This window comes from Urocampus carinirostris, chromosome 1 (genome assembly GCF_059441175.1).
Source record: "Urocampus carinirostris isolate Australia breed hairy pipefish chromosome 1, RoL_Ucar_1.0, whole genome shotgun sequence".
NCBI classification, from domain to species: Eukaryota; Metazoa; Chordata; class Actinopteri; order Syngnathiformes; family Syngnathidae; genus Urocampus; species Urocampus carinirostris.
This window is the reverse complement of record NC_142349.1, coordinates 7,350,525-7,374,548: the sequence shown is the minus strand read 5'-3', so window position 1 is coordinate 7,374,548 and position 24,024 is coordinate 7,350,525.

Genomic DNA, 24,024 nt, shown 5'->3' with positions numbered 1-24,024 from the left:
GTTAGGGTTATCATTAAGGTTTGCTTTGAGCTAGGACTTTAGAGTTTTTGCTGGAGTTGTGATTAGGGCTTTGGTTGGAGTATGACTTATGGTTTCTGTTGGGGCTAGAGTTAGAGTTTTGTTGGAGGTAGGGTTTTCCAGCGAGCAGGGTTGGGGTAAGGGTTAGGATCAATCTTCCCTCTAAGCGGCGCGCGTGCACAATCGCGCACTGTCCGCACATTCTTAGCGTACAAGAAAATCTATCCAGCGCAATGTTCCCTCTAAGCTGCGTGTGTGCAAAATTGCGCACTACCCAGAACTTTTCCGCGCACAAGAAAATCTAGCCAGCTCACAAAAATCAGGGCTCAAAATTGCTAATTAAGAAGCTAATTAAGTCAAAGTTACAGTGCACGAGGGTAAAAATACACGGGTTTCCCTGACGCTGTGTTCTAAATGCGGTATTTTGATGTCAATGTCGAAGTAGAACATTGAGTAAAGTCAGTAGAGTTTTTCGAGAACCTTCTTCTTCGGCTCGACTCACTAAAAAGAACCGGCTCTTACGGGTTCCAAATGGCTATTCAGGTTGTTTTTGCTTCTTTAATCCTTACACGACCAAATATTATGTAAAATTGTGCAAAAAATTACTTAAAGCAAGGGGGGAATGGAACAAAAAAAAAATAACAAAATGAAAAAGTAGTGAAAAGCTGAGAAAAACAACGAAACAAAACTAAAGAAAAAAAGAAAAAAACAGCAGGAATAATTCAGGAAAAAAAACAGGAGAAAAGAAGCAAATAAAGGCAAAAAAGGAAATAGAGAATTAAAAAGCAAGATAAAAGTAACAGGTAGGAAAAAATAAAGACAATGAGAAAGGAATTTTTTTAAAAAGGAGAAAAAATAGGGAAATAGTGGAAAAAGTTTGTGTTGCATTCAAATAATTCCCAATTATATCAAGTTAATCTTGTTGCCAACATTGTACTTCCACTAAAAATGCAATTAAATACAGATATATAGATAGATAGATAGATAGATAGATAGATAGATAGATAGATAGATAGATAGATAGATAGATAGATAGATAGATAGATAGATAGATAGATAGATAGATAGACAGACAGACAGACAGACAGACAGACAGACAGACAGACAGACAGACAGACAGACAGACAGACAGACAGACAGACAGACAGACAGACAGATAGATAGATAGATAGATAGATAGATAGATAGATAGATAGATAGATAGATAGATAGATAGATAGATAGATAGATAGATAGATAGATAGATAGATAGATAGATAGATAGATAGATAGATAGATAGATAGATAGATAGATAGATAGATAGATAGATAGATAGATAGATAGATAGATAGATAGATAGATAGATAGATAGATAGATAGATAGATAGATAGATAGATAGATAGATAGATAGATAGATAGATAGATAGATAGATAGATAGATAATTATCCATATATTGGATTACAGTTATTTGCTTAATTACTTCTTGTTTTATTCCCTTGGCATCAAATGCATTGCATGTCAACACCTCCATCGACCGGCCGACAGAGATGGGAATCTGTGCCGTTGCTGTCATGAACTTTCTGGACAAATTTCAACCTATTACCTATTGTTTTTCTTTTATTGATTTTCACTACGTTTTGTGTCCTGTCACCCAATGCTAAATCTATTGCACCCTGGTCATCCTGGGATGAGGAATACTACTTCTGTGGCCCCTTCTCAAGGTTTCTTATTTTCCTTGTGCTGAGGTTTTGAGATTTTACTAGCCGGCATGTTGGTTTAAGATTAGGCGATGGTGTCATTGTAACCTGTGTCTTTTGAGACATTTTGCGATTAATGGCTATACAAGTCAATGTGACTTGACTTGACTTGACTCACTTGACTCATTATACAATCTTTACTACAGTGTTTCTGATTTACCTTGAGTCTGCCTTGAGTCTTATCAAACCACATGCAGGAATCCGATTTGTACAAAAGAAAGGTGTGAAGCTGGTGTATTAGGTTTTCTTCCACTGACTTCGCTTCATGAGCCGCCCCCTCTGGTATATAAATGACTGTGAGCCATTTTGAAAGCGCACTTGTGAAATCCTTACATTCCTGTTTTATACTCCAAAGCCCAGATTTTTCAGTTTTATTTGTTTTTATTTTTTTTTTATTTTTTTTTAATAAAAACTTTAACTTAACATCTTCACGCCAGGGTTTTAACAACTGTCACATCTCGCAACCCGGATGGTGAACGAACACGCAAAGGAAAAAAAGTTTGTCTGCCTTCAAAAACTATAGAGTACATATATTGAGTACTTTACTCATGATTGATTTTGACCTACATTTATGAGCAATGATGAGCTGGATCCTAAGCTTGGATTTGTCAATACCAGAACCAAGTTTTCAACTTATATGTCAGGCATAAAAGAAGCACACAAGATTTTGATTACACTCGCTGTAGTCCCAGATGTGATGTCAAACTGAGCAGATAAAGCATGTGTAAAACTTTTGCCGACCGTTTCAAAGTGCTGGATTGGCACTTTCAAAGTGGGGTGGGGCAAAGGGAGCAAGAAGAAGACAGTGAATAATTTCATTCTACAGCCGGTAGGCAAGGGTTGGGTCAATTGTGACCACCTTTTCTTCTGACCCTGAGTATTATCGCTGCAGTCTGGGACTGCAGCTGTCAGATACTTTGGCCTGGGACTGTAAATAAGATTGGGAGACTGTGTCAGTCAGAGGTTGGGCAAAAGCTGACCAATGTCCAAGCTAATTGGAATGGAAAGTATCCCCAACAAAGCCACCAGTGGAGCAGGAGCATGTAATTAGAATTGGGAGCAATAAAGCTTCACATACACACGATGTGTACGACGAGCAAAATGGGCCTCATCTAAACCCCGGTAATTACTCTCCGATGACAAAAAAAGCCAGTCTATGCAGAACAGAGAGTTATTACCTGAAACGCTTCTTTAAATAAGGAGGAGGGGAACAGTGGGATGTGGAGAGGGGAAGAGAGGAGATTTGGGGAATGCAATCACATCTTAATGGTGGGGAGAATATTAACAGGGTGTGGAGGCAGCCTCAAGGGTAAATGCAAATTTCATCTAAAATTCAGCTGTCGGCGATGAGATGTCCATACACATTGAGTATATGCAGTGTAAACTGTGTGCCAGAGGTTTGTCAAACACTTTTCTGGTTGTATTTTTATGTCTTCCTTTTGTTTGTGCTTCTTCATGCCCAGAAAGTCATTGTGAGTATATTACAGGTAAATCCTTTGTGGGAACCAACACTGTTTTTGAGATTTCAAACAGCTCCTAGTTCACAAAGGAAATTAGGTGTATTTGATCTTCATTCTGAACCGTTATGTAGATTGCGATCTACCGGTTGGTCACTGGGGTAGTACTGATTGTGTGAAAGTATCCAGTGCTCTCTATTTGTACAAAAAAATTATCTAAATTGTATTTATTAGTTTTGGAATCTAATTCGGTGGTTACCAATTCAGCCAGTAGGGAGAGCTCACAATTCCACACTTGAAATCCATCCATCCAATATTTGCACCGCTTATCCTCTGGGTTTGCTGGAGCCCATCCCAGCTATCTTCGGGCAGTGGGCAGGGGACACCATGGACTGGTTTCCAGTGAGTCATAGGGCACACAGAGACAGACAAGTCACTCCCTCATTCACACCGAGGGACAATTTAGACGGGACAGTTAACCTGAACCTGACATGCATGGTTTTGGAATGTGGGAGAAAACCGGAATGTCCAAAGGAAAGCCACGCAAGCACAGGGAGAACATGCAAACGCCACACAGGATGGCTGGTAGATGGATTTGAACCCATGACCTCAGAACTGTGCCGCAGACACGCTAACCACTCAGCTGCCGTGCCACCCCCCACCTAAATTAGTTTCCAAAATATCCTCTTTTCGTCTCGAATTTATCATGAAGTAAGCAATCCTTCAAACATTTTGTATTTTAGCTTTAAGTTATTGATTTTGCGGTTCATTCATATTGATAACTATTGATCAGTAGCCCATAGTTGCGGTGTTTACTATTGTGTTAGGTGATTTTATTTTGATGGAATGTATTTGATTTATTTAGGCGTACATTGAAAAATATTGTGAGCTTTCAATTTCACTAATTAGGACTATTTTTTGAATGCTAGACTGCTCTTGAGTCCCCGTTTTACGTGGTGGGTTGATTATTATGACTTGGTCATTTTTTAAGTCACAGATTGAATTATTTTCCATTGATTGTTTGATTATGAAATTAGGCAAACAAATGGGGCCATATCTATTTTCTGTAGTTTTTGTGATTTGCTAAATATCCTTTAAATATTTACTAGCATTGTGTTATGTGTTGCGAGTGTGTCTGTGTGTGCTGAGGGTGGTTGGAAAATGGGACTGAAGTCTTTGATTGGAGAATTAAACTTTCATCAACCTTCAAATGAGAACCCCTTAATGATCAATAAATATTGATGGCGTGATCTGTCAATATTTTATCCAATATTTGAGGAGTCAACTGTCATCTAAAAACTTTTTTGAGGTCATGAGAAAATAAAATTGGAGCTTACTTTAGGCTATTGTATTGCTTTTTAATCATACATCACCAGACTTTACTGTAAGTCCCAATATTTTCAGAGATGGACTTGAATTGAATTAATCCTACAACATTGAGACTGACTTTCAAGCAACACTAGTTGTTTGTTTTATGTTCCGCATTTCAGTCTGCTAAATACTATAGTGGGAAAAAATGTGGAAATACCTCCCGCTTTGCTACAATGCAGTTGTACTGATGCCACAAACACTATAAAGCAATTATATACTGTAAAACGACTTTATTGAGCCCAGGAGGCAAATTCTAGTGCAAAATGGGACTCATTGCACGAATGGGATAAGACATTTTGAGAGTTCTGATGCTATCCCAACACTACTCCAGTGGCTGTTCCAAACAATGACTTTTTTCTTTTGCAATTTACAGGATAATTGTACCCATGTAGCGCTTTTGTATTTATTTCTTATTATTAAAAATGCTCTGGTCAGATTGAGTATGGCAATATTTGTTTGGGGCACACACAGTGTGTTATAAAATGCACAACATTTTTGTAATATAGCAATGTTGTGTTGTACAACTGTGACCCTGCTTCCTCAGCAGCAGCGTTTTACCCCAGGTACCCTTTTTAATGACCTGCAACTACAACTGTTTTAAAATTAAAAATATATATTAATTTTCCAACCCTTTGTGAACAGGACATTGAATAAGCAGCAACAAATAGATAAATGTACAATACAAAAACACTCCTAAGTCAGAATTCTCTAATGCACTGAGAAACAGGAAAAAAGTAAGGATTTAAGGATTAAGGATTTTCCTATTTGTGCTATCATTGTGAATAGCCCTCAACATAGATTTACTATCTTCGTTATTGTCACTTCCTATCGTCGTATTTTGTAAAAATAGTTAACAGCAACACGGACAATAGCCTTTTTTTCTTGACAAGGCTGCCATGTTATTTGAGATTCAATAAAAAATATTAAAGCCAAATATGTGAGAGCCGTGAAATAAGAACATCAGGAATTGCAGGTTTTTTTTCAATATTCTGACATGTTTGCAAGGAGTCAGCCACTGTAATTGGCAATTGTTGGTGTGTTGCCGTGTGGTGTGTTATAAGATTCAAGGATGACATTTGTGACTACATATCCAGCTCAACTAAACTTGACAATGGTTTTCAACGATTCACCGTTATAAGTGATGAAATAAGTATTGTTATTATGAATCTGTGTCCTTCCGCGCAAGCATTCTTTTGAAATGTAATAGAATAGAATAGAATAGAATAGAATAGAATAGAATAGAATAGAATATACCTTTATTGTCATTGCTACAAAATGGTTTGAACATATTGTGACAACGAAATTGGACGTGGCACTCAAGTACATATTTAACACTGAGGATGAAAGAAAACAAAGAAGATAAAGGAACAAATAGGATAAAGGTTATAATTTACACAATATTTACACAAGAAATGTGGGCATATAGGATGTTACATACAGTTTTGGGATCGTATTAGTGCAATATGCGGTAGTGCAAAAATGGGCAACATTGTGCAAAGTGAGCATAGGCATGAATACAATTTTACATCTGTATGAGGTAGTTTCAGTTTTTGTGCCGTGTGTGTTAAGGGTGGTAATGGCTCTGGGGAAGAAACTGTCTCTGAGTCTGTTTGTTTTTGTTTTGTGTGACCTGTAGCGTCTGCCGGATGGCAGCAAGTCAAAGAGGAGGTGGCCGGGGTGAGAAAAGTGCTTGATGATGTTTTCTGCTCTGCTGAGATAGCGAGAGCAGGCAGTGTCTTTCAGACTTATAGAGAGCAACCAATGATTCTCTGGGCTGTGTTGATGACCCTCTGAAGTGTTTTCCTGTCTGCTGCCGTACACCCAGCATGCCACACCGTAATGCAGTATGTCAAAATGCTCTCTACTGTGGCTTTGTAGAAGGACACCAGCAGCTGCTGTTTCAGATGATTTTTCCTGAGCACTCTCAGGAAATGGAGTCGCTGCTGGGCTTTCTCTACCACCGCTCTGGTGTTTGCACACCAGGAGAGGTCATCGGAGATGTGCACCCCCAGGAATTTTAAGAAGTGAACTCTCTCTATACAGTCTCCTTTTATAATGAGTGGTGCTGGGTTCCTGCCTTTCCTCCTGAAGTCCAGTATGAGTGCTTTTGGTTTTGGGGTTTTCAGTATGAGGTGGTTTTTCGAACACCACGTTGTCAGTGACTCCACCTCATCCCTGTACGCCGCCTCATCCCCTTCAGAGATGAGGCCGACCAAGATTGTATCATCGGCATACTTAACAATTGTGTTTGTGAGGTGGGTCGGTGAGCAGTCAGAGGTGTAGAGGGTGAAAAGCAGGGGGCTCAATACACATCCTTGGGTGGAGCCAGTGCTCAGTGTTCGGGTGGGAGGGACGTGGTTGCAGAGTTTCACGGAATGTGGGCGGTTTGAAAGGAAGTCCACTAGCTAGTGGCAGATGAAGGAAGAGAGTCCTAGGTGAGAGAGTTTCTCCACCAGGATCTCCGGGATAATGGTATTGAAGGCTGAGCTGAAGTCCAGAAAGTGCATTCTGACGTAGCTCCCCCGGTGGTCCAGGTGTCTCAGCACAGTGTGAAGTGCTGTGTTTATGGCGTCGTCAGTGGAGCGGTTTGCCCTGTAGGTAAACTGGTGGGGGTCCAGTGTTAAATCATACATCAACAATGTAAGCATTCGAGTTGTTCGTGCAAGGATGCTCGTCGACCTTGAGTAAGGAAAGGAAATCTTGCAGATCGAGTAAGTACTCTTACTATTGGACAGTGACTCATGTCCATGCAAACCGTCAGCTTACACCGAAAGTTGTACAGTAATTGCTGGTAGGACCTAATTTTCTGCATTTTTTTGTGATTTTGAAAATGACCTCAAGCACCAGCAGGCGTATTGGGAGCGGCAGTGGCAGAGCGCTCGTCTTGGGATCAAGAGATCGCAGTTCGAATCCCGGCTCCTCCGTGTTACATGTCGAAGTGTCCTTGGGTAAGACACTGAACCCCTAATACCCCCAATAAGCAGGTTAGCGCCTTACATGGCTGCAAGGCCGCTATTGGGAAATGTGGAGCACATTGTAAAGCGCTTTGAGAAGTCTTGACTTTAAAAGCACTATATAAATGCAGATCATTTAATTTCATTTCATTTCACTTGACACATTATTAACTCACACAGTCTCTTCCCTGCTGGTGGTTTATTCATTACTACTGTGTGTACAAATTTGCTTCAGTCTCACTCTAATAACTAGGGATGCACAATACCACTTTTTTATTGACCTATACTTGATTGTTCAATATACATCAATTCTGATACAAATACCTCTAGTAGAGAAAATGTGTACCCTCATTCCTATATAACTCAGTTTTAAAAACATAAAAACTCATAAATGAATAATATACACTCATAATGAAGCGACTAAAAAATAATGTAATTTGCGATTGCCAGGAGAACAGAAAGGACAGTACAAAATCTTCAGTTGAACAATATGTCAAGCTTTTTCTAAAGGCCACCCCTGAACCTGTACTTTTTATGCAAAAGTATGAAGGAGGCCATCCCGAAAGGATGTGAGAAATCAAGGAACATCAACATAGTTAGCTTTCCTGCATGATCATGGATGTAGATTAATACAGTGGGGGAAGAGAGATTAGAAATACATCAATTTAAATTCTATACTGTAGTTTATGAGTTATGTTGACCTCACACTCTTGTCTTCTTGTCCTTGGGGAAGAAGGATGAGCCTAGATGTTGCATATATGCTGTGTTATGTCTATTGATGCCTTTGTAACATCTATTGCAGCCTGGTCATCCTGGAAGGGGGATTCCCTCTTGATTGGCCCCTTCTCAAGGTTTCTTTATTTTCCTAATGCTGAGGTTTTTGAGTTTTTCCTTGCCCTCATGTAAATCTCACATGAGGGGATGTTGTAATGTTGTTGTCTGCAGCCCTTTGACACTTTTTTGGATCAAGGGTTTTACAAATAAAGATGACTTTTATTGAGTTAACCATTATGAAAGTAACAGTTTTTCATCTGACAACAGTAAAATTTATTAAGTGTCAGCGTTTGATGTTTCCTTAACCACCCGGGATGATTTCCCCTAACCGGATTCATCACCTGGGCAGAGCAAAACATTTATTTGTTTTTTCAGGCGTTTATTGACAAATAAACTTGATTTAGCAAATGTATGATAACATATCAATATAATGATAACTTCATCACAAATTTTAACCCAAAATGTATTTGCCTTTAATCATGGGCACATTTTTACAGGTTAAAAGGGTTTGGACGTAATAGAGTGGTCACATTAAGCCAAGGGTACACGTACGCCCAATCAACGACAAAAAAAATAATTTGAAAAGAGGTGTCACCAGGCCCAAGAAAGAACATGTGATTGGCCCGGTTAACACTTGGAAAATCCCTACTCAGTGACAAAGCCAGCAGGGCTGGTTTGCCAATAGAGGAAAACAGCATGCTTTTCATGTGACACAACAACCAACCTGCCCTGCACGTTTTCTGGAAAATGACAAGAAAGCTAATTGCCCGGAAGAACCCACTTTGGGGAAGGTGAGAACATGGACACTCCAAACAGCAAACTGCAAAGCCGACTTGCAAACTATTTAGCCACCATTTGAAATTGTATCTATCAATTTTACTTTTCATCTTGAGCAGAAGTGATCCTGCCTAAACCAGAATGTCAATTTTTATTTTTAGCACTGAAGATTTTTTTCTCCAACAACTTGGAACAAAGCTTGAAAAACACATTTAGCATTGGATTACAACTGCAGTAGAAATTGCATACGCTAATGAGAAGTACTTGAGGAAAACACAAACATTTAATAGAATATGTTAGACTTTTTAATTGCTTTCCAGGGAAATGTCACTCTCGTAAAAGTTAAAGGGAGCAACCCAAACTAAAATAGATCAATAGACAATGGCCTGAATTGGCTTGAAAATTTTCAAACATCCGATATTTGAATGCCCTTTGAGCTTGGGGTGAAATCATTGCTTGTCTCATGATAGTTTACTTATTTTTTGCATACATAAAGTGGCAAAGCACTTAAAATAACTGGATGGATAAAACTGTTTCTTTGTTTGTTTGTTTTTCTTTGATTACACTCCCAGCCAAAACAAAAGAAATATAATTTACGTACAAGATTATCGCTTGTGTAACTGTAGTGATCAAACATGACCTTTTGTGCTACAGAATATTAACAGTGGACAAACAGACTGTTTTGAGAGAAATATAAAAATAAGATCAAACGTTGGTGCTGTTTTTAATACACAATGTGATATATGTAGGGGACTTTTTCTTTTCTTGTCTTTTCTTCAGTTTTTGATGTTGTGGGAGGGAACACCAGCTTTTGTTCTTGATATCACAGCAGAGATTGAGTACCCACCGTGTGAAAGCTGAATAGGGGTGATTGTATTTTAAATATTCAATGTTATATTCTGATGTTTTAATTAGTTGATTCAATGATTGTGCTATATATATATATATATGTATATATATATATATATATATATATATATACGTATATATATGTATATATATATATATGTATATATATATATATATATATATATATATATATGTATATATATATATATATATATATATATATATATATATATATATATATATATGTATATATATATATATATATATATATATATATATATATATATGTATATATATATATATATATATATATATATATATATATATATATATATATATATATATATATATATATATATATATATGGGCAGCACGGCGGCGCAGTGGTTAGCGCTTGTGCGGCACAGTTCATGTCATGGGAACCTGTCGTGGGTTCAAATCCAGCCCCAGACTTCCTGTGCGGAGTTTGTATGTCCCCCCCGTGCTTGCGTGGGTTTCCTCCGGGCACTCCGGTTTCCTCCCACGTTCCAAAAACATGCATTTCAGGTGAATTGGCCGGTCCAGATTGTCCCTAGGTGTGAATGAGCGAATGAGTTGTCTGTCCCTGTGTGCCCTGCGATTGGCTGGCAACCAGTTCAGGGTGTCCCCTGCCCTCTGCCCGGAGATGGCTGGGATGGGCTCCAGCCCCCCCGCGACCCTAATGCGGATAAGCGGTACGGCTAATGAGATGAGATGAGATATATATATCGAGAGGGAGAATCTCTGCCTTTGACTGTGTTGGTGCATTTCATTAAGGGAGCTGTCCAGGGTGCTCATGATTGGCCTGGGAACAAATGTGGGTATTTGAAACTGGCAGTGCATTTGAATGTCTTGTTTCTCAAACATTTCTAAGCTGAGGCACAATAACCACTAATTTGTGATGTTTAAAATTCGTGGAATCTAATTTATATTTAAAGTAAAATAAAAATAACCTATAAATGAGGAAGAGAAAAAAATGTGTAAATTAAATGTTAAAAATTGCAAAAGCTTTCATGGAACATCAGCATTTAGCATAAATTGTGTTTTACGTTGGGAATTTGTCTGCAAAAATTGCTAAGTCACAAATTGAACTGTAACTTACTGCGGCAATGATGAGGATGATAAAACTTAAAACCGAGAGTTGACTCATGCCATCTTACTGATTTTGTTATTTTCACAAAAATAAGCTCTTTAACAATTCTTACTTTCAAATTATTAAGTGAAAATAAACAGAAAATACAACACGATGAAACCTGATTTTACAACCCTAGATAAGCATTGTGCATTTTGCCTTGTCCAGTATTCAATGCAAAAAAAAACAACAACAATGCCTAAAACATCACAACAAAACAGGTATTCCAACTTTGGATATCATAAACCAGTTGGAAAAATATTAGTACGTGATCTATCAACTTGTTATAAAAAATCTTTGAACTATTTCCCAGATTTGATTAGTTTTTTTTCAACAATAGTGTGCATGACTTTTGGGCAGGAGTGAATTCATTACACGATTAAGGGAACAGCACCTCAGAATACGGACATTTGCACGCTACATTTTTTAGTGGATGTAGTGTCTATACTCGCATACAAGCCATATTTAGAACTATTTAATACAATACTGAAATCAGTGGGTCGGCTTATATGTACATAAAACAAGATGAACCGCAGGGGGGCGTAAGACAGGCATAGCCAGCCAAGCCACCCAATGGCCAACAGCCGTGCAATTTCCCCTCTCGCCGATCTCTTCGTCCTGTTTAGTCCATTGGTGCCGTCCTGGTGGTGTATGAGATTTTGTGTGTTTCATTGCGGCTTTCCCCATAATCCTGTGTCCCAAAGAAGTAATTATTAAGTAACTATGCTTGTCTTATGCTCCTTTGAGAAAGGACAAAAACGGGGAGAACAATGATCAGTTTACGATGGAAATGATAGCAAGATGCGAGAATGGTGCGCGGAACAGTAAATGTTTTAAAATTGTTCAATCTTTATTACTGTATATCAATCTTTATATCTACACATTTAAAATATTATCATTGTATAGGAACACCTTTTTAACGATAGTTTACAGATATATTTTAAAAAGTGCGACGTGGGCTTGTATGCGAGTATACATGGTAATTATACATTTTTTCTCACCAATTATATGATATTGGAAAATTGCCTGCCAAAAACAAAACAGGGTCTCACGGAACACTAGTATGCCAGGTGAACAGTAAAGAAAACAGTGTCAGGGAGAAATCGCAAGAAAAGAAAGATGTCATGGGTAAGAAAAACAGTTTTTGTTGTATGCGTTGTAAAGACTGGAGTGAGAGAAGGGAGTGATGCGAATAGAAACAAACTAACAATTGTTTAGAGAAGGAAGAGATGGAAACAAAAAAGATCCTTTAGTTCTCCCACCTCTTAAAAAATAGAAACGATTGAAGAGTGCAAAGTCTAATTAAGGATGAGAGACTCCTACTGTCTCCCTCTATTCTTTTGTTTGCCTCAGCAACTTTTACGCTCCTACTCACAACCCCACCCCCCACCCCTCTTCTTTTTTTCCATATACTGCAGTGGCAAGCACATTTACCCACCCTCTGCTCAATGCCTGCAGCATGGGAGAGGGCTGTATAGCACACACACAAACACACACACATTTGTAACTTCTGCATTTTGGGTGCCAACAAGCATTCACATGTTCAATCACGAGTTGGCAAGAAATGAAAATCACAAAAACATCCATACGTGTACAGGTTGTAGTGATGCAGTGCATGACGCTCTGCTGGGCAAAGGCAGGGGTGCAGATCGAGGATTTCAAGATAACGCGATTCCTCCTAGATCTCGGCTAATGTGTTTCTTTTCGCAGACCGAATAAAAAGGAGCAGCAGGAGAGATGAATAAAGGAAACAAAAAGAGAGGAGGCCTGAGCAACGAGGAGAACAACTGGGCAGGGATGAAAGGATAGAGAAGGTACTCATCATCTCAAGGTACTCCAACGAGAACATAATTATGAAATGAAATGAAATGAAATGATCTGCATTTATATAGCGCTTTTCAAGTCAATGACTTCCCAAAGCGCTTTACATTGTGCTTCACATTTCCCAATAGCGGCCGTGATCTGTGCAGCCATGTAAGGCGCTAACCTGCTTATTGGGGGTAATTGGGGGTTCAATGTCTTACCCAAGGACACTTCGGCATGTAACACGGACAAGCCGGGATTCGAACTGGGATCCCTTAATCCTAAAACGATCGCTCTACCTCCTGAGCTACTACCGCCCCAAAATTATGATTCGCACTTCCATCAATCTCATTCTACAATCGTATCCGCTATCTTGTGCATCAGCTTTCCTCGACCACTGCTTCTGATCATCACCTGTGTCTCACTGCATTTATAGTATGCCAACCCAAGCTCTCACTCTTCAAAGCAGGCTGTCCTTTTCTATTGGGCAAGGTTGTCAACCACCATTACCTCCCAGTAGATGCCTTGCAATCAATCGGTTCCTGGGAGTGGACACACCTCAGTACCAATTCACTCATTGCCCAATGAGATATATTTAAGAGCAGCTGCCGGAAAAGGAAAGAGATCCCCAGGCTGATAGGTAAGAGAACTAATTCCTCCAAGTCTCTGGGGTAAGCGGCCGGTGTGTCACGAGACCGGACCAGATAGGACGCAGGAGGCAGGAAGGATGAACTCAATCGCGTAACGACCAGTTACTTTTATTTAGCAAAATAAAAGTTGTCCAACACTCAGGGACAAAACAAAACAAAAACAGGCTTACAGGCAAACAGGAACTCAGACTAGGAATACTCACAAAACAGGCTTTTACTCAGAACGGGCAAACACAGGTTTCCTCACGTCAAACAGAACAGATTAATGCAGAACAGAAAATGCAATGAACCAGCAACCGGCAATACCCACAACCCGCCCTTAAAGGAATGGTCACACAGCCTTTCACGGGCGTATCGAGGCTGAATCACGGCCAGAAATTTCTGCCCGTGAAGCAGATGCTGTTGGACGCTTTGAGATCGCGATACAGACGAGATACAGCAGTGCTTTACACGCAGTAAGAAATTAACACGCGGTTGGCCGCGCGAAAAAGTTTTGCGCTGCTCAAAACCTTAGACCACGGGTAACCGCGGGCGGCACACGTGGTACACACGAGGTAATGACGCGGTACAGACGCGGAACGACGTGCTACGGCCGCGGCCAAGACGTGGTTACACGCGGGTAGGACGCGCAAAATTTTAGCGGGTAATCGCGGGTGGAGCACGGTCATAGCACGTTTGTTCTGCGCCTGTATCGCGTTGTTATCACGTGCATTAGCGTGTGTAACGCGTGTAAGCACGGTCAAACGCGATGCAGCCGCAGTTACCCGCGATAAAGACGCGGAACAGTCGCCTGCGTCTGTTTCGCGGGCATACCACGGGTAAACAGCGGGTTTAGCCAATTTTGCACATTTTCCACAGCGTCTGCTTCACGGGCATGAACTTCTGGCCGTGATTCAGCCTCGATACGCCCGCGAAAGGCTGTGTGACCATGCCTTAAGAAGCACACACGCAAATTAGACGATCTGCTACAGCCGGTGCCCAGGGGGCGGGGCCAGCCGGTCGCCACGGCGACCATGCTGGACATGAGACAGTGCCTGAATCTTAGAAGAGGAACTAACTTTCAACTGGGTACTCTCTCTCTGATGTAAGCCATCAACCACAGGACATCTACCACCATTCGGAGAAGAATCTCATTTTTTTGGACCTCACCCCCCTTCTCCCACGTTCCCAAACCGTTTGTAATAGTTAATAAACCTTTTCTTTGTTCAATCCTGTCTGTTGGTTGTGTGTTTTCTGAGTGTAAAACGTATCTGATTTCCTGGGTTGCCACAATAGAAAATGTTTTTATCAAGATTTGGTTGTGTTTGCCTCAATCTGGGTCAGAAACAAGCTGTCCAGAAAGAAAATCTCTCAAAGCCGCACTTTTTGCATATTGCTTTCACATCCATTACTTTGTACATCAGAAAAACAATACTTTTGAACCAGAAAACGAAACCGCTAAAATAACAAAAATAACAAAAAAAAATGCATGCTTGCTCACTAACAAAACGTTTAGGTTATCACGATTAATCCATAATCACCAAGTTTAAGTTATTTCAAGTGATTTTTTAAGTGTAAAGTAGGAACCGGAAATATATAAATAAAATGCAGAAATGGAGGAACGCAAAAATGGAGCCTACTTTTGGAGTGAGAGCAAACAAGCTTGGTACCTAATTGATTTTCTCTTTCCGCCCTGTGTATCCACCCTCTACCCATTTGAGTTACGTCACACCAAAGGTGAAGATTTGCGTTTTTTGATTTTAAGCTAATTTTTAGGAAAAAAATAATTTAAAAATATATTTGATTTTGAATAACAGTGTTGGAACCAGTACTATTTTTTTATTTAATTTTCTTTACACTTTATTCATACATTTTTTTCCAATTGAATCAAAATTTGGATTGCTGTGCTTTTTTTGGAAAGTAATGACTCCATTTTCTTCCACTTTCTGTAAAGCCAACTTCTTTCTAAACTTTTAATTTGAACTGTACCTCTGGTTGGAATTCGGGGATTGCAATACGATCATTTTTATTTGATGCAATTCATCAGTTAATCAATAATGTAATCAACAAATTAAGGGACTTTTATAATAATCGTTATACATTAAATGTATAATTATGAGTTAATTATAATTTTGTTATTTTATCATATTAAAATGACAGAGTGTATCATTAAGGCAGCCTGGGGGCTGAGTGATTAGGTCCAGGGTTCAATTCCAGCTGTCAGCCTCCCTGTGCAGAGCTTGCATGTTCTCCCCATGCCTGTGTGGGTTTCCCCTGGATAACCTGGTTTCCTCCCACATTCCAAAGACATGCGTGGCAGGTTGATTGGTGACAACAAATTGTCCCCTAGGTATAAATGAGCATGTGAATGGTCGTATGTGACCCTAGTGAGAATAAGCAGGGCAGAAAATGATGCAAATGATGGATGTGTGAGATCTAATGCTTCCAGTGGTAAAGAAACAAAACAATATTGATTTAAGTAATAAGCAAATACAAACGCTGCCCTACTTACGAACAATCGCTCTTAAGTTTAATTTGTTCGTAAGTTGCTTCAGTGCTATATTTTGTATGTTTAAGGCTTGTATAAGTAACCTGTATTGTTTTTTTACTAAAAAGTAAAACATTTCATAAATTTATATGCTCTATAAACATAAATAAAGTTAAGTTTAAATTACTTTTGGAAGATGAGCTTCAACAGTCAGACGACTTCCTCCTCCGTGGTAAAAAATGGCCGAAAAAAAAAGCGATCCAACCATTTTCCCAACGGCATCAAGCTTCCACTTTCATTTAAAATGAAACGGCTCGCCTCTTCTTTACACTTTACACCAACCATATTGAATGGATGCACGAGATATTAAGCAATAAAAATGTCAAAGTTCTTAGCGCGCTGGAGATACAGTATAGTATGTTTATGGGCCATTGTGATTTGAGGGGAAATTTTTTTTCTACCTGGTATTTTAAGTGGTTGACTGAGCCTTTTTTAACCTTTGATATAAACAACCAGGTAATAGTACAATGTCATTCTCAAAAGTGATTCAGTATCTAGCATCAGTATCGTCAAACCGTTGCCCGTCAATGCCGAGGTCTAGCTCTTCTCTGAAAATTGTGATGATGCTTTACACCGAAAAACAACGGGAACCAGATGATCAAGGTGTTGTAACTTAGTAAGATCACGGCGCTTTCCCTGCTACTGGTAACTATGGAAACGAGTGTCTGTTTCATGTGCGCAAGTCAGAAAAAAATAAATGGTCTGCGCTTCAAAAAGGTTGGTGACCCCTGGTTTAAATTCTTCCAGATGCCACTTAACAGTGCTACTGCTAGTTGCAAGTCAGTACTTCTCCATGTATTTCCGTCTTACTGCGATTTTAACTATTTACACATGGCCTGCTCCTCACCTGACCACAGAATGCCCCTGCAAACTGATTTCAAGCATTTTTCATGTTCACATGATACATGTAATAATTTATACATGCGCATGTATGTTAGAGTGCATGCCACGATTCACAGGTGTTGTTTGATGAACACGCCTTCTCTGCGGTGGTGCAAATGAATGCACAATCGCACCGTATAGGACCTTCAGCTGCGCAAATGTATGCTGAATGTCAAATGTCAAAACAATTGAGATCTTTGGAAATGCAATGCATTAACGAGTCGAAATAAATCTAAGGGGACTGCGTGAAAAGGAAGTAACAAGGGAAAATAAAAAGGAATCTGCTGCATTGTCTTTATTTATTTATTTATACATTATACCAGGAGATTTGGTGGAAAAAAATGGTATGTGGCTGTGGATTATTTGGCAGCTTCTACTCAAGCCACCATGAAATAAATAAACAAAAAAAGAAAAACTGACATTAGGGACATTTTACTGGAACAACATCAAGTGACTAGGCTTGACAGGGCACTACAAAGCCAAGTGCTGTAGATTGATGTTGGATACAGTGTTTGCTTATTTTCTTTTTTTGGGGACATATTTAAATAAATAACTGGCATTGACTTATTTTATTATTATCATGTGATCTGCATTTATATTGTTTCTAGGGTTTTATTCATATGGTGGGGTCACCAAACTGAAGCCTGCGTGCTGCATCAGGCCCGCCAACAAACGTCTTCTCGCCCACGAGACAATGCTGAGAGAAGCATAAGAAAAAAAGTGAGCCACTTCTAATCAAACAGTCACCTGCAGTTTTTAAAATCGCAACTGAATATTACCAAATCCTGGAATAAAACATTTTTGAAGTAGCCCTATCGCATGTTTTTCAATGCAAGAAAAATGGACAATGAAACACACATTGGCTTATGTTATCTATTTTCTTAAAGGATTGCCAAGGTGCCGGATAAAAGACTCTCTATCAGCGTGTACAAAAGAATTTAACACATCAATCAGGTATCTTCTTTTCTTCCAGCCCGACCCCTGTTCAAGTATTTTCGAACCAATGGGTTGACTATGCAAAAAAAGGCATATCTATCAGGATACTAAATAAAATGGAGTTTTAAACCGTTTATGTTTGGCAAATAATGGAAAACACTTATGAAGGTAATATTTCTGTATCAATAAAAAAGTCAGAACAAAATGATTAAAATAGTCCACATTTAAAGTAAAATTTTCTTGAGCTGAAGAAAATTGATACCACCGGCCCTTAAATATTATTTACCAAACAGTAAAGTCAAGTCAAGTCAAGTCAAGTCATGTTTATTTGGATAGCCCTTAATCACGAAGAGTCTCAAAGGGCTGCACAGACCACAGATTATTGCAAACCACAGACTATTATGACACCATCCCCTGATTTAAAACCTATAAGAGGGCAAATAATACACAGATATTGTCAACATAAACTATAGGTTATTCATATGCTATAGAATAGAAGTGTGTTTTAAGCTTAGATTTAAACACTTCTACTGAGGTTGCAAAATCTCAGGGGGAAGAGCATTCCACAGCACCGGGGCCCAAATAGAGAACGCTCTCGAACCTGCGGATCTCTTCTTGGCTCTTGGGATCACCAGTAAACCAGCATTTTCAGAGCGATGGCTCCGGACCGGAACATAGGTGGAAATTAAATCTGAAAGATATGAGGAAACAAATCCTTGCTTGATTTTGTATACTACCAACAGAACCTTAAAATCACATCTTAAGCTAACAGGGAGCCAATGCAGGTTAGCTAAAATCGGGGTAATGTGATCAAACTTTCTTGTCTTCGTTAAAAGCCTCGCTGCAGCATTTTGTACCAGCTGAAGGCTCTTGATTTTGGACTTTGGGAGACCGGAGAGTAGTGCATTACAGTAATCGAGACAGGAGATAACAAACGCATGAATTATAATCTCTGCATCCGACTGAGACAGCATAGGGTGAATTTAAGCAATGTTGCTAAAAAGCTGTTCTAGTAAAATTCTTAACATGTGTTTAAAAGGACAGATGGGGATCAAATATGGCACATACATTTTTGACTGAGTCACTCTGCGTGATATTACAGTAAAACTTTTTCCACTCGAAAATGTACACAACATAACCAAACTAAGCTTGCCTCTTTTGATACACACAGAAGATATTATTTCTTTCAATTCGTAGCCCATTACTTCAATAAAAGTTATAATTTCAACAAAAATAACATTTTATTTATGTCATGTGCAAAGATAAATATTTTTCAACTTTTAAGATAAAGCAAAATGATTCAGGACATGGGAAACGTTGTAGTTTGTGCCACAAAACATAAAATAATAGTTATAAAGAATTTAGATCAGGTAGCCCCTGCTATATTTAGTCAGAAATATAAAGTATATATTAAATGCTTATGATAATTGAGTGTTAAAATTGTTACTCATTTAACTTCACAGATTTGGCATTTTCTCTTTCAAAATCATTGAATGTTTGTATTGTATTATGAATATTATTAATATAATTAGTATTGTTGCATGGTGTTGTAGTGTTAAATTATAACAACCCTTTTAAAATATATTAATATGAAATTACAGCATTAACCTAAAAATGGAGCTGCCACTCAAATACTTAGTTGTTTTGTTTTATGGGTATTTTTTTGTGGGGGACCACTCTAAAATAATGCCATAAGCTACACCCTATTTTCTTGATTTGAAATAACTTTTTAACAACAGTGACCAGATGATGAAGGTTCTGTAACTGATTAAGCTCAGGAGGCCTCTCCTGCTACTGGTAACCATGGAAACTAGTATTCTGTTTTATTTGGGAGAGCAAACTTCTACCTAAAAGCTGGCCTGGAGAGGAATGGGTGGCACCAGGCTGTACTTGCTGTAGACACACAAAAAGAATTGGTGCCCCTACGACCCTAGAGGTTAAAGTATTAGTGAACTGTGTGATGTAACATTTTACTGTACTAATGTCAGCAGATGCGGAGTGAGGCACACAATTCTCTTGCCTCCCGGCAGAGGGCGATAGTGAGACCAAGGACTGATTTGGCGCACACCTCAGCCTGAAAAATGGAATTAGTGATGGTATTAACAAGATAACTGCAAATTTGCTTATCCAGGAATTCTGTTCCTGTTTCATGGACTTTTTTTTAATAATGGAGGATTAACTATCTGTTTATGCTTTTATTCAAAGGGAGAAGTGCATAGAATTAATTTGTAAGTTGGGGTAAGACAATATAATGTTGTTTTTTTTCTCTCTCTTTTATGTAATTTTAATTTTGAGGATTAAAATTAAAACAGAAATCGAAACATGCATAATGTGCAGCAAAAAGAGTGCAATAAAATGCAGAATGCATTTCTAAAAACAAAATAGCATCCTTTTGAAAAGTTGAAGTAAATACAATCACATTACTAATTTAAGGCTAGATTCACACTGCAGAGTTTAATGCTCAATGACAATTTTTGGGTCAAATCCAATGTTTTTTCTGAGATCATACACATTTCCTAAATGTGACTTGTATGCCACTTCATCTCCTGTGTAAACGCCACAAGTGTCCCGCATGTTGTCCCCCAACTATTAATTAAATCCAAAATTTCACTTTCCCCCCATTGAATGCCATCTGTGTGGTCTGATTTGAATGTAAAATTTGTTAACTACCACCAAAGGATACTATGGCTTTAAGAATGAACTTGAGCGACATATTTTGAATCCATTTGTATGTGATGTGATGTTGGGTGTTTTGTTACAGAATAAATAAGTGTTCATCTTCCATGAATGTGTGAATTCATAACACTCCGTTTTGGTCCGCCATGGTTTATGATTTTGTCCACTTCCCCACCCCTCTTTGAACGCAGAATAATGCAGTTTGCCGCCCATTGATGACGTGCAGGAAGCATGAATGTATCTTAGCCGTGCAAACTGAAGTCGCATTCCAAAAGATCAGATATGTATCAGACTTAGGACCACATGTGAAAGTGGCCTGGATTTGTGTCCTTTAACAGCTTGCATACAGGTCGCATCCGAGCAATGAAATCTGATTTCCATGCAGTGTGAACCTAGCCAAAGTTTGATTTCTGTGCAGTTGTTTCTTTTCTTTTTACCTTTGGGTTCCCTGGCCGATCACACACCCAACGGTTTGTTTAGAACAGCAACCCACCTGACCTGTGACGCTGCCCATTTAAAAGGTGGACATCTTCTAACACAGGGGACAGTGGAGAAAGTGGATAAGAAGTGGAGGAGACATGCACCGTAGTTTTGCATTGCAGTGAAGTTTTCAAAGCAGAATTTCGAGCATGAGAGAGAAAGAAAGAGAGAGAGCGGTAGTTAAACCCATTAATTCCCACCCGTCAACTCGTACCAGCTGATCTTGTCAAGTCAAGTCACATTTATTTATATAGCCCTTAATCACAAAAATGTCTCAAAGGACTGCACAGGATTACAATTACACAATTACGTGATCTTAAACCAACATGCGGGCAAGGAACAACTCAAAACCTCAGCGTGAGGAAAAAGAGAAACCTTGAAAAGGGACCTCACAAGTGGCCATCCCCCTTTCTGGATGACCAGGGTGAATTACATTTAGCATTACAGTACACAAAAGTAGTAAACACTAGGTAACATGTTGAAAATTTGTCCGGAAAGTGCATGACAGCAACGACGCCCCCAGCCTGTAAACTAGTCTAGAAAGTCTATGACGCCACGACGCAGCTTCCCATCTCTGCCAGCTGGTCAATGCAGGCGTTGACATGCTTCAGGTCAGACGCTGGTCCACTGACTCATCTCAAATCGTCCTTCTTCGTATCACCACCAGGCAGGCAGTCGGAAAAAGACAGGACAATACAGAATATGAGGTGGGCATCAATCATAAGCTTTAGAATAGAAGTGTGTCTTGAGTCTGGATTTAAAAACTTCCATTGAGGTTGCAGATCTTATCTCCGGAGGCAGGGCCTTGCATAGCACCGGGGCCCGGAAGGAGAACGCTCTCATACCTGCAGACTTCTTGGCTCTCGGAGTCACTCATAGTTACACACCTAGTTGACATTTTATATTGAATCCACACAATTTTACAATATTGGAAAAGATGCAAAGTTTTTGTATCAAGTTTGTACTCCTCAAAAATCAATATAAAACAAAATAATATTTCCCTTCCCCATCTTTTTTAATGTGTAAAGATTTTTGGAAAACCACCATGGAGCCACCCGGCAGCGCTAAAGAACTCCTGAGCTGCAAGTTGCCGATGCCCATCGCACTGATCAGTAACAAAGAAATTGGTCTCAGCTTCAAAAAGATTCTCAAGTTATAGATAGATAGATAGATAGATAGATAGATAGATAGATAGATAGATAGATAGATAGATAGATAGATAGATAGATAGATAGATAGATAGATAGATAGATAGATAGATAGATAGATAGATAGATAGATAGATAGATAGATAGATAGATAGATAGATAGATAGATAGATAGATAGATAGATAGATAGATAGATAGATAGATAGATAGATAGATAGATAGATAGATAGATAGATAGATAGATAGATAGATAGATAGATAGATAGATAGATAGATAGATAGATAGATAGATAGATAGATAGATAGATAGATAGATAGATAGATAGATAGATAGATAGATAGATAGATAGATAGATAGATAGATAGATAGATAGATAGATAGATAGATAGATACTTTATTCATCCCCAAAGGGAAATTTACATTTCCAGCAGCATCCTTTCGCTTGAGAACAATACAATAATAAAGCAAAACGAATACAATATACAAATACCCAATGTGACGTGCTAATACCCACTGTAGCGTCTTGTATAGAGTATTTAATATGTGCTACATAAAATACACATTGCAATAAAAGTACGGTAATATGCAATGTAGGGGGTGTGGTTTAATGTGGGCCTTTACTCCGCCGGGTGGAGTTAAAGAGCCTCATGGCATGAGGAAGAAAAGATCTCTTCAGTCTGTCCGTGGTACAAGACAGTGACAGCAGTCTGTCGCTGAAGCTGCTCTTCTGTCTGGATATAATGCTGTGTAGTGGATGTGATGAATTGTCCATGATCGACCGCAGCTTTTTCAGTGCCCGTCTCAGTGCTGTCCAGCTCTGTGCCCACAACAGAGCTCACTTTCCTCGCCAGTTTATTGAGACGAGAGGCATCCTTCTTCTTGACGCTGCCTCCCCAACATACTGCCGCATAGAAGAGGGCGCTTGCCACAACTTCAGGAGCTTTTGGCAGATGTTGAAGGACGCCAGCCTTCTGAGGAAGTAAAGTCGGCTTTGACCTTGATTTATTTTTCAATCGGATCATCTTTTCGCAGTGAAATTAGGTGCACTAAAATTAGCTCGAGGCCTGTTTAAAAAAACTGCATCTGTGGTCTGTCTCTTGCATGCTGATAAGTTGTTTTAAGTGAAGCACTTGCCAGCTGAGCTGCTTGTTTGCTAACAGTAAGGTGCAGGTGTTCGTTTGAAGGGGCGTGCGCATGTTGTTGCTGTGCCATGCACGCTCAGAAATCCTCAGAGAAATCAGTTTTTTTGAGAAATTGTTTACTCAGCACTCATGTAAGTGTTTATGAGGATGGGGATAGAAGAAAGACCATAAGGTAGACCATCATGAAGATATGACCAAAATTTGTCACATATGTGAAGAAGAAGAAAGACAAATATCTCCTTCGGTCATCAAAGACTATTTGGAATCATAATATTTTCTGATGCCAGTAATAAAAAACGTTTGCAGGAATATTGTGTATTAACTAGCGTCTCTTAGTGGTAAAAAAGTAATAAAAGTATTGATTTGAATGACGAGCAAAAATGCATTAAGTATTACATAAACGTATAATAGTTTGAAAACTCGTAGGTCAAGAAATGTTTTTTTTATTTTACATGAACTGAGGCTCACCTAAAGGAAGCTGACATGATTGTCTGCTACGGGTACCTCAAAAATACAAAAACCCTGATAAGGCTGGGGAAAAGTTGAGAAGAAAAACAGTCTGGTTTTATCACTTTGAGTCTCCATGGTTTGTATTCTCCTTTGTGCTTTTAGCACTTGTTTTTGGTTACATTACACAACACAACGACATCTCCTGGTCAAATATTACACAGTGTTCCTTTTAGGTTCCT